The following is a 13,606-nucleotide window of genomic DNA, read 5'->3' as shown; positions in this document are numbered from 1 at the left end:
ACGCTGCCATGGGTTTGGCCTTGGGGAGAGAAAAGCCCAGCCTGGACTGAGTGTCCTCTCCTGGTCACGGCCATAGTGACACCTTCCAGTATCTAACACTGTCTAGGATTATCTAGTATGGATCCTATTATAGTTGGGCTATGCTGTATACAATGTTAACTATTGAGAACATATAACTCTCTCTGCATATATGTGTGAATTGTAAAGTATAAGTTGGACTCCAAGTTCAACAAACACAAGTTATTCTCTATGTGCTCCCAGTGTCCCTATGAGGCTTCTCAACAAGCTGTTCATCTTTCCTGTTTAGATAACATTAAACACCATTGTTTTGTTAGGTCAAGAATAAAGATGAGGGGTGAAAATAAACCTTTGCCTTTAAATAGTTTATTATCCTCAACCCCAAACTAGGAGTTAAATTAGAAAACATTTTGTTGTTGTTGTTGTTGTCTCCAGAGCGATTACTCCATTACTGGTGAAGTGTGGGGTATACTCCCAGTCTCCTCCATGCCCTGCTGGACCACAGCCAAGGCCACCCTGGGCCTTCCACTGGGCTCCATCCTTGAAAAGCTGCCTAATGGAGGGAAGTCAGAAAGATCTGCATTTACAAGTTTCCCAAAATGTGCTAGAACTTTTTTGGTCAGTTTTATAGAACTTTCTTGGTCCGTTATATTCCACCTCAATGTCTCCAGTATTTTCCAAGCAGATCAAGTCACTTGCAGATAATGAAGAAGCTTTGTGGCCCAGGGGTCCATGCCTTGGCATCAGATAGTTCCAGGAGGGCCAGGGGTCTCATGTATGGTAGAGATGTCCTGTCCAGGTGACTGGAGTTTCTGACTTTCCTGTTCTCCATGAGGCCTGAGCAGGGCGGAGGGCAAAGAGGTGTCTTCTACAATAGCCACTGAAGTGAGGGAGGCAGAAGGTCAGCTGTTCCAATGGGCAGATGTGGAGAGGATTCTAGAAGGGGATCAAATCCGATGCTTTGGGCAGGAGTATCAGTTATTTTTACAGAAAGCAACAGAGAAATTTATTTTCTTTTCTGACTACTGAAAAGTGGAAAGATGCTCAAGTTTACCATTTAAAGGAACAATAAACATTTCAAAAATCTCTATCTAAACTTTGGTTTTCTTAAAAAAACACACACACAAAACCAAGTCATCACAAAAAGAAATATAAGTTGAGGCTGTAGGCAGGTGCTGTTCTGTCCGTGGCAGTCTTTTGTGCAAAGTAAGGCGTATTGGAGCTCCAATTTAACTGATGCAGTGGGGTTTACTGCCTCTGCATGCCAAGGCAGTGCACGTCATCGGTGCCCTTGCTCTTGAAGCCTGAGAGGGGCTGACCATACTTGTCCACACACCAGCAGAAGTCCTGCTTTCTGCCTTTTTAGTGGCTACACTGCTTCTTCTTATAAAATCCTTTCTTGTCCCAGTTGGGGATGTGCACACCCCTGGGACTCAGCACATTGAGGAACTTCAGGTGATTCAGGGTGTCTTCCATCTCTCTAAGGCAGGGACCATATTCTGTGTCCCATTTGGACTCCGAGGAGAAGGTCTGGGTGTCCATGTTCTGGGACTCATAGTCAACTTTATAGCGCTGATTGTCCTTCGCGTGACCTTTCTTGATGGTGTCCAGCTTTGCGTGAATGGAATGGAACTTGGAGTCAGGCACCCTATGTGTGCTGGGCAGGGCATGGCTCTCCACGCTCCCTGTGCCTCGGTCCTTCTCCGACTCACTAGTATTTCCTGAGGCGGAGGGCACCAGCAGCAGGTAAGCCTCAGCTGGCTGGGATGCTGGCATTGGGGGAGAACCCGCAGCCGTCCAGTAGCGCCTGCAGTGGGCACGGCTTGTCCAGTGGCAGCTGGCAGCTGAGCCCCTAGCTGCAGCTGCAGCGTTCAGTGTAGACACCGCACGGCTGGCCCTTGCGCAGAGCACATGTCAGTCAGCAGGCATAGCCTGGCTCGGGCACCAGATCGGCACACCCCTGCACTGAGCCAGCGCGTTGGCATCACAGGGCTTTCAGCGTAAGATGGGACCCTCGTCACCGGCGGCCTGAGGAACAGAGCCAGGGCGGTGAGCAGAGCTGCCCAGAGTGCGGGGCGCCGCTCGATGCATGGCGCCTGTCGCAGGGGCCAACTGGAGTAAGCGGTTACTGGGTCTAGGCAGGCGGTGTGAGATTGCAGGATCTGGAGCGCAACTACTGGTGCTCGGCGTGCAGCTGCCCAGCTCGCACCTCAATACCTATAAGTTCTAATATCACCCTTTTTCTGTGTTATAGTAGTTTGGCTGATTTTAATATAGTTAATCTATTTTGAGTTGATGTTAGTGCAAGCAGAGATCCACTTCTAGTTTTCTGCCTGTGGATGTCCAGTTTTCCCAACACCAATAGTTGAAGAGGCTATAATGTGTGTGTGTGTGTGTGTGTGTGTGTGTGTGTGTGTGTGTGTGTCTGTGTGTGTCTGTGTGTGTTGGTCGTGGGGCTTGAACTCTGAGCCTCGGAGCTACCCCTTTGCATTTCATCTCCAGGCTAGTACTTGAACCACAGTTAACTTCCCATTTTCTTGAGGTTTATTGGAGCTAAGAGTCTCATGGACTTCCCTGGCCCTGCTGGCTTTCAACAACCATCCTCAGATCTCAGCCTTCTGAGTAGCTAGATTAAAGGCATGAGCCACAGGCACCCAGCAAGGCTATGTTTTTTCCACATTACATCTTTCGCTTTTTTGTCGAATATCAGATGATTGTAAGTATGTAGTTTTATTTCTGGGTCTTTTCATCTTTTCTAATACGTTTTTTATTGTAAAAATAATGTACAAAGAATTACAGTTACATAAAGTAGGTAATGAGTTCATTTCCTCTCAAGCATTTTACTTCCTCCTTTGTTTTTTCCCTACCATCCCTACCCTTCAACCTCCACAACTACTCTTTTCCATCCCACCTCCCCACTCCCTGCATAAATTGTAAAGTACGTTTTTGAACATAGTGTCTTGATCTCATTTTTCAAATGGGTCAAACTGTATCCCTAGTTAAGCATTTGTTTTTTCCCTTCTCCCCCCAAAGCTAGAGAAATGTACATACAAGATACAGGGCATCGACATCAAAAAAAAAAAAAACACACACACAACATAGGTTACAAGATTGGGTCGAAGAATGATGATTGTTGACTTAATTTGATAAGTATTCTACAGCTTTTAATGGTAAGCCTTATTAATTCAAAGGGGGAGCAAAATCATTCAGAATAGTGGAATGTGGCTACCACTCATTTGATGTGTGTGGATAGATTATGATTAATCAAAGTATATCTATTAATTCCCAGTGGTAGACTGCTATGCTAACTGGGAGGAGACTTTGTTAATGCCAGGCATTTTAATACTGGTAATGAAGCAGAATATGAGGGGAGAGCATTTGCTAAGGATGTAACTTCCTAGGCTCATACTAAATACATTGAAGTAGAATGCTAAGTGCTGATCGACTGAACACCAAATTTTATTTGTTGACTTGTTTGTTTTGTGAAGTCCAGGGATTTGAACCTATTGCCTGGGTGCTGTCCCTTAATTTTTTTATCAAGGCTAGTGCTCTACCAGTTGAACACAGCTTCATGTCCATAATTTTGGTGTTTAATTGGAGATCAGTCTTTCCAAATTTCCTCTTTGGGCTTGCTTCAAACCTGATCCTCAGGTATCAGCCTCCCTAGTAGCTAGCATTCCAGTTGTGAGCCACCAGATTCTGGCTAGAATCACATTTTCAAAGTATATAGGTGAATCAGATGTGTCTAGGTACTATTTGAGCACTTTGGTTCCAGTGGGTCATGTCAGATTTAGAATAACATCAGAATTTTCTCCTTGTAACTCGCAGCATCCAATATCTATATAATTTATTCTGATCTTCATGTCTGATCTTTTTTTCTTCGTTGTACCTTTTTTTTCTTACTTCACAAGCAAGCACGTCAGTGATGTTTTCCTTTTCTGAAGCAAGTTACGTCCTTTCCCATCACTGAGGGATGTAGTTGCTGCTCTTACTGCCTGGAGTACCTGCTTCTAGTTAATTGCATGGATGATGGCTCTCAGGTTAACTATCTCCTCCTCAGGGATATCTCCTCACATACCCACTGTGAAATTGTTGCCACAAAACTACCAATGTCATGTCTCTGATTTACAAAAATTATCATTATGATTTCTGGTTTTCTTTTCAGCATGAAATTGATGAGGAGAGAGCCACATTCACTTGTTTCTCCAACAACTATAATAGTGCCTGGTCCTTAGTGCTCAGGAGCCTTGCATGGGGATCAGCCTTCTCCAGCTCAATTTATCCTAGATTCTGGTCAGGACAGCTCTTGAAGCTGATATCTGGTGGCTAGCAGTCATTCCCTCTCATTCTTTGTGCCTTTCTGTGTTGCTGAGTCCACTTCAGAGAAAGATCAGTGCCTGACACCTATTTGCTGTTATGGAAAGATGGCTATGACACCATAAAAGTTATGGGCATTGTTTTGTGAAGCTGTGTGCGGAGATGCATCCCCACACAAGTTCTCAAAGGCAAGTGTCTCCCATGCCCAGGAGTGCATTCCACAACTCAGCATCCAAACTATCACCTACTCCCTAATGCACTCAGTGTATATTCCCATTTCCTTAAAAAAAAGAAAAATCAAGATATGCCTTTCATGATTTGTCATTGAATTATTGAAACAAAGTATATAATTTGGGGGCTGGAAAGGTGGCTCAGTGGTAGAGTGCTTGCCTTGCATGCATGAGGCTCTGGGTTCGATTCCTCAGAACCACATAAGCAAAAAGAAAGTAAGCTAGAAGTGGCCCTGTAGCTCAAGTGGTAGAGCACTAGCCTTGAGCTGAAGAGTTGAGGGATAGCACTCAGGCCCAGAGTTCAAGCTGACAACTGGGCACCCCCAAAAAGTATATAATTTTATGTATTTGTAAGTCTTTGTCCATCTCTCTTGAGCCCTTGAGATATTTCTATGTGTTTGCAGCTTGGGAAGGGAAAGAAGGTTTAATTCAGGATAGTCAAAAACATTTTGGGAGGGAATGCCAACTTTCCATCTGATGTTCTACAGATGTCCATCTTGGCACAGGAACTGAGTAGACTGTCATAGCATAAGAGGCTTGTCCTGACTTCTACTGACTTTCCTCTGGGGTCACAGAGTGTGATCCAACTGCATACGTGTCGCTTGGCTACACTCAAGGGACCAGGTCTCCTCTGAAAATCTAATGGCATGGGAGTAAGAGAAACTAAAACTCAGAACTCAGCTTCCCACATCACTAGGATTACAGGCCTGAGTCTCATATACTAACTCATAACCGCCTTTTTATACATCGTGTAGCCTGTTTCATTATATTCACCTCATAGACAGATATACAAATATATGTTTATATTTATTCATCTATTTATAATCAGTGTTATATCTAGAAACACAAAAATATGTATTCATATAATTATAATCAAAGTTATATTACCGCTTTCCCCAATAATGTTTTACACTAATATTATGTGAAAAAAATACTTAAGATTGAAAAAGTTAAAAGCCCTTGTAGTATGAAAAATCATATTCGATCTTATATATCATATAATATACTATATAAAATGTAGTGAATATAACATGTATTTCCATATAACTGATTTAATTGCTTCCTGATTTTGTTTGTCCATCTATGTAAACCTTCTTTCTTCTATTGATGATTGCTTATACTTTCCAGTGTAGATATTTCTTATGTATTTTGTCAAATATATTCAGCTCTAAGTAGAATTTTTATGTTAATGGAGCCAATTTTTTCTTCAATATTTCCCAAAGCACAATGAATATGCATACAGACTTGAGCTCACTGTTGGAAGAAAGTCCCACATACCAGTATAAGTATTGTAGCATATGTCCCAATTGACAGAACAGCTTTCTAGGTCATCTGATCTGGTATGTCCTAGATCTGTAGTAGCCACCTTATCACCACATGCAGGCATGGCCTGGCTTCCTTGCAACTCCCTGTGCATTTAACCATTCCCTTTATATCCAGTAGGTTCTCTTGTTCATCCCCCTGTCACTCTGTTTTCCCACACACAAAACACATGTGCATGGTGCTTTACATTGTAGGTTGAAAAAAAACACATTTAAGGCTCATGAATTGTATAACATAACATAAACACTGACATTTTAATAACGTTAGAAAATAACTAGAATGATCATTTTACAACAATCAGGACCAAAAAGAAATATAAAGATTTTCTAAATAAGGGGGGAAGCAATCTCTAAATCTGGATTGTCTTCTAAGTTGCCTTCAGACACAAATTCTGCCTCAGAGTCCTCAAAATGATCTACTTCCTCATTAAAGGCAGTATTTTCTTCCTGAGTCTAGGGAGGGACAGATCTTATTTCTCAACTGGAAATTGGATCCCCAGCAGAAGCACAGATTGGTCTGGATATTCTGTCAGAACAGATTCCCTTTCCTCAACTGAATCTAGACTTTGGACCTAACTTATTGGTTTTCCTGAACATAGACTGGGGTCATTTTCCATTAGCACATATTTACCCTGCACTCCAAGACCAAAACATTTTTTACTGGTTTGGATGTGATCTAGGTGAATTGTGAACATCAATGGAAGACATTCTGGATCATCTTCTTCCTTGGTGGTATGTGCAGGTACACCTACATAATATGTGGAGTTCAGAACCAGTGGGATGTCCACAGGACTCAAAACCTAGTTGGGTCTTTCTACACATTGAAAAAAGCCTCTATGTTCACATGCTTTCTGGAGTCCAGTGTTGGCTTCCAATCTCCATCAGTCACCATAGGCGACATCACTGATGGGTTCTTTATCTGGAGTTCAGCAGGAAGTTCTCTACAGTGACACAAACATAAGAATGGAAACAGGTACAAGAGTCTTAGAGTACACTCTAGAAGTTAAAGTGTGACTAAACTTCTATGAGGATTTAGTAGGAGAAGCTGTAGAACTTGAGTTTGGACTGAACACTGATGAGAAGGTAGGGTGTTTCTAATGAGTGGTTATGTCCAAGTTCTTTTAAAAAGGGAACAGACATTACCCGGGCATAGAACATCCATAAAAGGACATTTTGCCAAGCTGGGTAGTACAAAGGGCTTTTGGCCAAGCAGGCCCATCCCTTGAGACCTAGGATCTATCCCTACTCACAAGCTCTAAGGCATCTAAACAAGGATTATTTACTCTTTTTCTTGGTCTCACAGGCCATGCGTTGCTCCAGCTGGTCCAGAAGAATATGTAAGCAGAACAGCAAGTCTGAAGAGGGCATGTTGAGCTTGTCATACTGTGTAAGTTTTTTCAGGATGTCAAGTTTCTTGTGCTCATAAAAATCATCAGGGTAGATGTCCATCCAAATAGTTAAGATGGAACAATCGATGCTGTGGGCATATTGGTGACAAGGAAAATGAGAGTCTGCTATCTCCATCCTGAGCCTTCTACTATAGACCCTTTCTGGCAGGACTAGAATGTTGGGAAGTGGGAAGAGACTCCTGGAAGCAGAATGCTCCTCACAACCCACTTCTAGAAATTTCTAATACAATACTCCAAAATTCTCCCTGTGATGGGCAGAGAAAGTTGTTTCCCCACTGTATCTGACTTGCTACACACAACCCTCCCTGTCATCAAGGGATTGTGATCCATGCTGGGCTGGTCATAAACAGAAAACCCTGTCATAAAAATGGCTAAACAGCACTGAGCGCAGGTGGCTCATGCTTTTAATCTTAGCTATTCAGTAGGCTGAGATTTGAAGATCCCAGTTCAAAGCAAATCTAGGCAGGAAAGTGTGTGAGACTCCTATCTCAATAATCCACAAGAAAACTAGAAGCGGCACTGTGGCTGAAACAGTAGAGCACTCGCCTTGAGCTGAAGAGTGCAGGGACAGTGTCCAGGTGCAGAGTTCAAACCACATGACCAACAAAAACAAAAGTGACTAAAGCGAAAAGAGCAGGTGTATGGCTCACTTTGTGGAGCACCTACCTAAAATGCATGAAGCCCTGAGTTTAATTGCTAGGATTGAAAGGAGGAAAGGATATGAAGGAATGGAAAGAAGAAAAGAAGGAAAGGAGGAATTTTGATATAACCAAATACTGGAAAGATGTGAAGTATTAAATAAAGGTATCACAGCTATTTTATATGAAAAGATACTGATTGTTTACTAAAAGGCAAATTATAGAATGTGGAATTCAGGCTAAAATACATGTAGAATTTTGTTTTTCTGTAAAGTGATACATGCCTCTTTAGTTTAAAAGTAGTAAATGAGGTTAAAAAAATGGAAGAGTTGTTAGAAATGAATCATTTCTTATCACTTTTTCTGCTACATTCATCACCTACAAAATTGAAACAATGTTCATCATTTTACTTATTAATTTATTAATTTAATCTTTCATCTTTAGTGTATAGTCTATTGTGCACATCGTTTGTTTAAACTCTTTTTTTGTTTGTTTTTTGTCCATCATGGGTCCTGAACTCTGGGCCTGGGCACTGTCCATTAGCTCTTCACCTCAAAGATATCACTCTACCACTTGAACCACAGTGCCACTTCTGGCTTTTCTGCTTATGTGGTACTTAGAAATCGAACCCAAAGGCTCATACATGCAAGGCAAGCACTCTACCACTTAGCCACCTTCCCAGCCCTGAAATCTTTATTTTTTCCTTCAGACATGGGGCTTGAATACAGGGCATGGGTGCTGTCCCAGAGCTTCTTTGCTCAAGGTTAGTACTCTACCATACAAGTTTAAATCATAGTGCCATTCTTGTTTTTTAGTGGTTAATTGGAAATAGCAGTCTCATGGGAACATTTCTGCCCAGGGCTGGCTTTGAACCACCATCCTCATTTCTCAGCCTCCTGAGAAGATAGGATTACAGGCGTGAGCCACCTGTACACTTGTGCTCATTTTTTTTTCCTTTTAACTGTTACATAAGTTTAGTTCCCCCACCGATATACGTGCAAACTGAGATGCAAATTGGCTTTAAATTACAAATTGGCTGAAATTACAAATGATGGCAAATTGTTTTTAACGTTTTTTTAATATGAGAAGCTTGAACTGAGGGCCTGGTTGAAATCCCTGTTCTCTTGTGCTCAAGGCTATCACTCTACTAGTTTGGCCCACAGTGCTCCTTTTAGTCTCTTGGTAACCAGTTAATGAGATAATAGTCTCACAGACCTTCTTACCCAGACTGTTATTAATCCTTGATTATCAGATCTCAGCCACCTGAGTTGTTATGATTATAGGCATGAGACACTGGCACCAGTTTTTTAAAAAGCAACAACAGATTACTTTAGGGGAGGATGGAGGAGGAGAAGCTAGAGGCTAAAGAAGCTCTCACATAGAAAATAGTTGTAGTGTTCCAGTGAAAAGTCCTAGCCAGAGAATTACGAAGTGTGCCATCACAGTACAGAGTTTGGCCAGAGAGGGAAAATCCAGTCAAGGAAACAGATCTGAGCACTTGCCATTAGCTGCAGCTGCGGTGGTGGTGGCAACCGCAGCAGCCGAGCCACCAAAAGAACAACACAGAGTCTGGGACAATGGTGCCAGACACAGCAGGTGACGGGATTCTACTTCAAACCAGAAAGAACTGACAAGTAGCAGATATCTTCATCCTGCAGATCACAGACCAGAGACAACCCAGGAACCAAGACTCCAGCATGAGTAGAATCCTGACATACTCACTCTTTCTCAGGGAACAGAGGAGGGAAGGCCACCCTTCCCGCCCTCACCCCTGGAGATCTCCATATTTGATATCGAAAAGGCCCAGCTGAGCAGCTAGTTCCAACTCAGGCCTTGCCTTGGGAAAAAAAACAAAAGAGTCATTTATGAGGTCACAGGCACCTGACATGAACTGCCAGGCTCAGCTCCTCCTTAGGAAAAGTCACCCAGCCCAGGCAGACAAAGCTCTGCCCCGAGGGGAGTGACTTTCTTCACTGGGTAAACAAGAGCCAGAGGCTGCCCCTCCCTACAACAGCCTAAACAATCAAGTGAAATTCAGTAAACATAAACCCTGAGAATGGCTCCAGGCTGGGCTTCCTGAGTGTCTCAGAAGCTACCCCTCAGGGAAAAGCTACAATTTGCTGAAAGGCCTCAACTCTACCCAGAACCTAGCCTCATCACAGCATCTTCAAATTAGAGGAAACAGCCATCTCCCTCTTTTGTGAAACTCAAAGCAGATCTCCCTCTCATTGAACTAGCCTAGGAGGAGGATCACAAAATCCTGAGCATATTTCTGCCTGCTAAAACAAATTGACTTAAGAAACCAATCATGCCACAGGGAAACCAAACACCACAAGCAGACTAGAGACTCCACCAAGAGACTGGTTACAGACACAGGGAGATACAGGAACTTCCCATCTACTTCTCCCCCCCCCCCAAAAAAAAGAACTCTTTTTTGTACCTTTTCTAATTTTTAGTTAAAAAAATTGTTTTCTATTAATCATTTTTTCTTCTCTCCTAATTTTTATTTTAGGTGTATGTGTGTGTGAGTGTGCTTTGTTTAAATCTCTAATGACCTTTTGGTCCTTTTTTCTTTTTTTTTTTCATTCTTTTCATTTTTTCTTCTGTTTCCTTGTTTTTTTGTGTGACTTATTTGCTATTCTGCTCATCCTCAGATATATGCCCGTCGTCAAATATTAGACCTTACCCCCATTGTATACACACTTAATCAAGAATTTTATTACTCAATTTAAAACTTCTTAGCCTTAAATAATGTAATAGCAGTATTATCTCTTTAGGCTATATAATTTTTGAGAATTTTTAGTTTTTAGTTTTTCATGTCTCCTTTCTATCCTTCCCCTCCTCTCATCGTATCTTTTTCTTCTCTCAATACCACCTTAAACTTAGATAATTTTAAAGATTCATTTCATAAATTTAATATTTGTTTTTCCCATTTTTTTCTTGTCTGTTTTTGTCTCTCTCCTACTATTCTGTCCAATCCATTTCCCTCTTTGAGATTAGAACTCGGTTAAATTCACTCTCCTTTTACCTCTCCACATTCTTCTAATCCTATTTTTCCTCATATTTGTCCCTAAACATAATAATTTCTGGTTTGCCAAATTCATCCTTGCTGTTGTTAGCCCATTAATCCATAGTTGTTTGATGTTGAATAGATTGTATCTGTTGAACTAGATTATATCTGAGTCCTTTTGCCTGTGCAACTACAGGACATTGGTTGATGCATGCCTTTGAAAAAATATTCTACCAGAAAATTGGTGTTACTTTCATATCAAATGGACAGAACAAGCCAGAGAAATACAAGAAAAATCCAAGTCCTGGTATCTCAACTCCCACTCATGATAACCAGTATTCCAGAGGAGAGTTCTCCAATAGCTCAATAATTATTACTGGGAAACATGGTGAATGAACAGATAGAAAACCTGCAAAGGACTCAGTGTGATCATGATAGGGAGAGAGCAGAAGCAAACCAAAGATCAATACAATAATCTCATGAGCATGAGGAAGCTACTCAAAGGTTGATACAGAAATGTGTGAACAGGTTGAGAACACTCAAAGAGAAATAAAGGAATTGTGTGAACAGGCTGAGAACTGTCAGAGAAATACAGGAATTGCATGAGCAGGCTGAAAAGAGACAAAGAGAATGTCAGGAATTGCGTGAACAGGCTGAGAACAGTCAAAGAGAACTACAGGAATTGCATGAACATGAGGAAGCTAATTAAAGAGTAATACAGGAATTGCAAGGGAGGGATGAGAATAAACAAAGATCAATAGAGGCATTCATGGAATCCATAAACAGACAGCTGAAAGAATTCAGGGAGACCACAAAGGGAATGCTGATTGGAACCCGAGAGAAGGAATGGGAGTATAAGGAAACCATAACCAAACAACTAAGTGATTTGAGAATAAGAACTGAACACCAAATTAAGGAAGTAAAGAAGTCCATACAAGATCTGAAACAAATCTCCCAGAAAGAATTTGAAGTCAACAAAACCAAACAATTAGAAGGAAAATGAATGAAAAACAAAGAATAAAGTCTTGACAGTAGGTTAGACCATGCAGAAGATCGAATTTCGGTGAATGATGACAGCCTAGATATTATAGAGAAAGAATGTACAACTATCCAAGACAAATCCAGAAATATGATAGATATATTCAGCAATTGGAAGACACCATGAGAAAGCCTAATCTGAGAATAATGGGTGTAGAGGAGCACCTAGAGAGAGAAGATAATGGTCTAGGAAATTTGTTTAACAGGATCCTAGCAGAGAAATTCCCAAACATGCAAAAGGATAGGCCTATTCAGATACAAGAAACGTTTACAACCCCAAATAGACCAGACAAGAGCAGGACATCCCACCATCACATTATAATATGCACAAGATCAATTCAGACCAAGGAAAAGATCCTTAAAGCTGTCAAGGAAAAAAGATCAATCATCTATGAAGGGGAAACAATTAGAATAACTTCATTTTTTTCAGCAGAGAAAATTAAAGCAAAAGAGCCTGGGATGATGCATGCCATGACCTAAAGACGAAGGATGAACCACGAATAGTGTAAACAGCTAAATTCTCCTTCATAACCAAAGGTGAAATAAAAACCTTCCATAGCAAAGGAAAACTGAAAAAAAAATATCTCCACCAAACTGGTCCTACAAAAGATACTTAAAGATGTCCTACACAGACAGAACTGACAATACCACAATAAAGGCAAAGAAACGGCATCCAAACTGAGAATCCAAAAACCATAGGAAGAACCAAGTTGCCACAGCACCCAAGAAGGTGGATAAAATGGCAGAAACTACCAAACACTTCTCAGTCCTTTCTCTCAACATTAACGGACTTAACTCTCCAATTAAGCGACATACACTGTCTAGATGGATTAAAAAGCAACATCCTTTTATTTCTTGCCTTCAGGAATCACACCTTGCTCATAAAAACAAACACACTTTGAACGTGAAAGTCTGGAACAAAATCTACCAAGCAAATGACCCCCATAAACAGACAGGAATTGCAGTCATAATATCAGATAAAATAGACTTCAAATTAAAATTAGTGAGAAGAGATAAAGAAGGTCACTACATACGAATTAAGGGATCGTTCTTTCAGGAGGATATTACAATAATAAATACTATTCGCCAAACAATGGATCACCGAAATTTATCCAACAAATACTACTTTCCCCAAAATCTCAAATTGATCCAAAGATAAGAATTGTTGGGGGCTTTAACAGACCACTATCCACACTAGATAGATCAACTCGAAAAAACTCAATAAAGAAAATGCAGATCTAAAGAACTGCCTAGATCAGCTACATTTAACAGACAACTACTGAATATTTCACCCAGCAGCATCAGAATACACTTTTTTCTCATCACTACATGGAACATTTTCCAAAATAGACCACTTATTTTATTGTGAAAATACTGTACAGAGGGGTTGCAATTACATGGGCAAGACAATGAGTACATTTCTCATAAAGCATTGTAGCCTCCTCCTTTGTTTCCCCTTCCCATCCCATTCTCCCCCCGTCCCACCACCCAACCCTCAATCCCCCACCAAAGTTGTAAAGTTCGTTTTTGACATAATGACTTGTACATCTCGTTGCAATGGGTCCACCTGTATGCCTATTTAAATGATTTGTTTTTTCCCTTCCCCTCCACAAATGATAACAAC

The 13,606-nt window shown here is 41.1% G+C and overlaps 1 pseudogene; it reads right to left on the bottom strand.

Moving 5' to 3' along the window:
• Positions 1 to 1,158: 1,158 nt before the first annotated feature.
• LOC122122648 lies at positions 1,159 to 2,109 on the bottom strand (annotated as a pseudogene).
• Between the last annotated feature and the right edge of the window lie 11,497 nt (positions 2,110 to 13,606).

Source organism: Dipodomys spectabilis, unplaced genomic scaffold (genome assembly GCF_019054845.1).
Source record: "Dipodomys spectabilis isolate Male_0828 unplaced genomic scaffold, ASM1905484v1 ptg000214l, whole genome shotgun sequence".
Classification (NCBI taxonomy): Eukaryota; Metazoa; Chordata; class Mammalia; order Rodentia; family Heteromyidae; genus Dipodomys; species Dipodomys spectabilis.
This window is presented reverse-complemented; position numbering and strand designations above follow the sequence as displayed.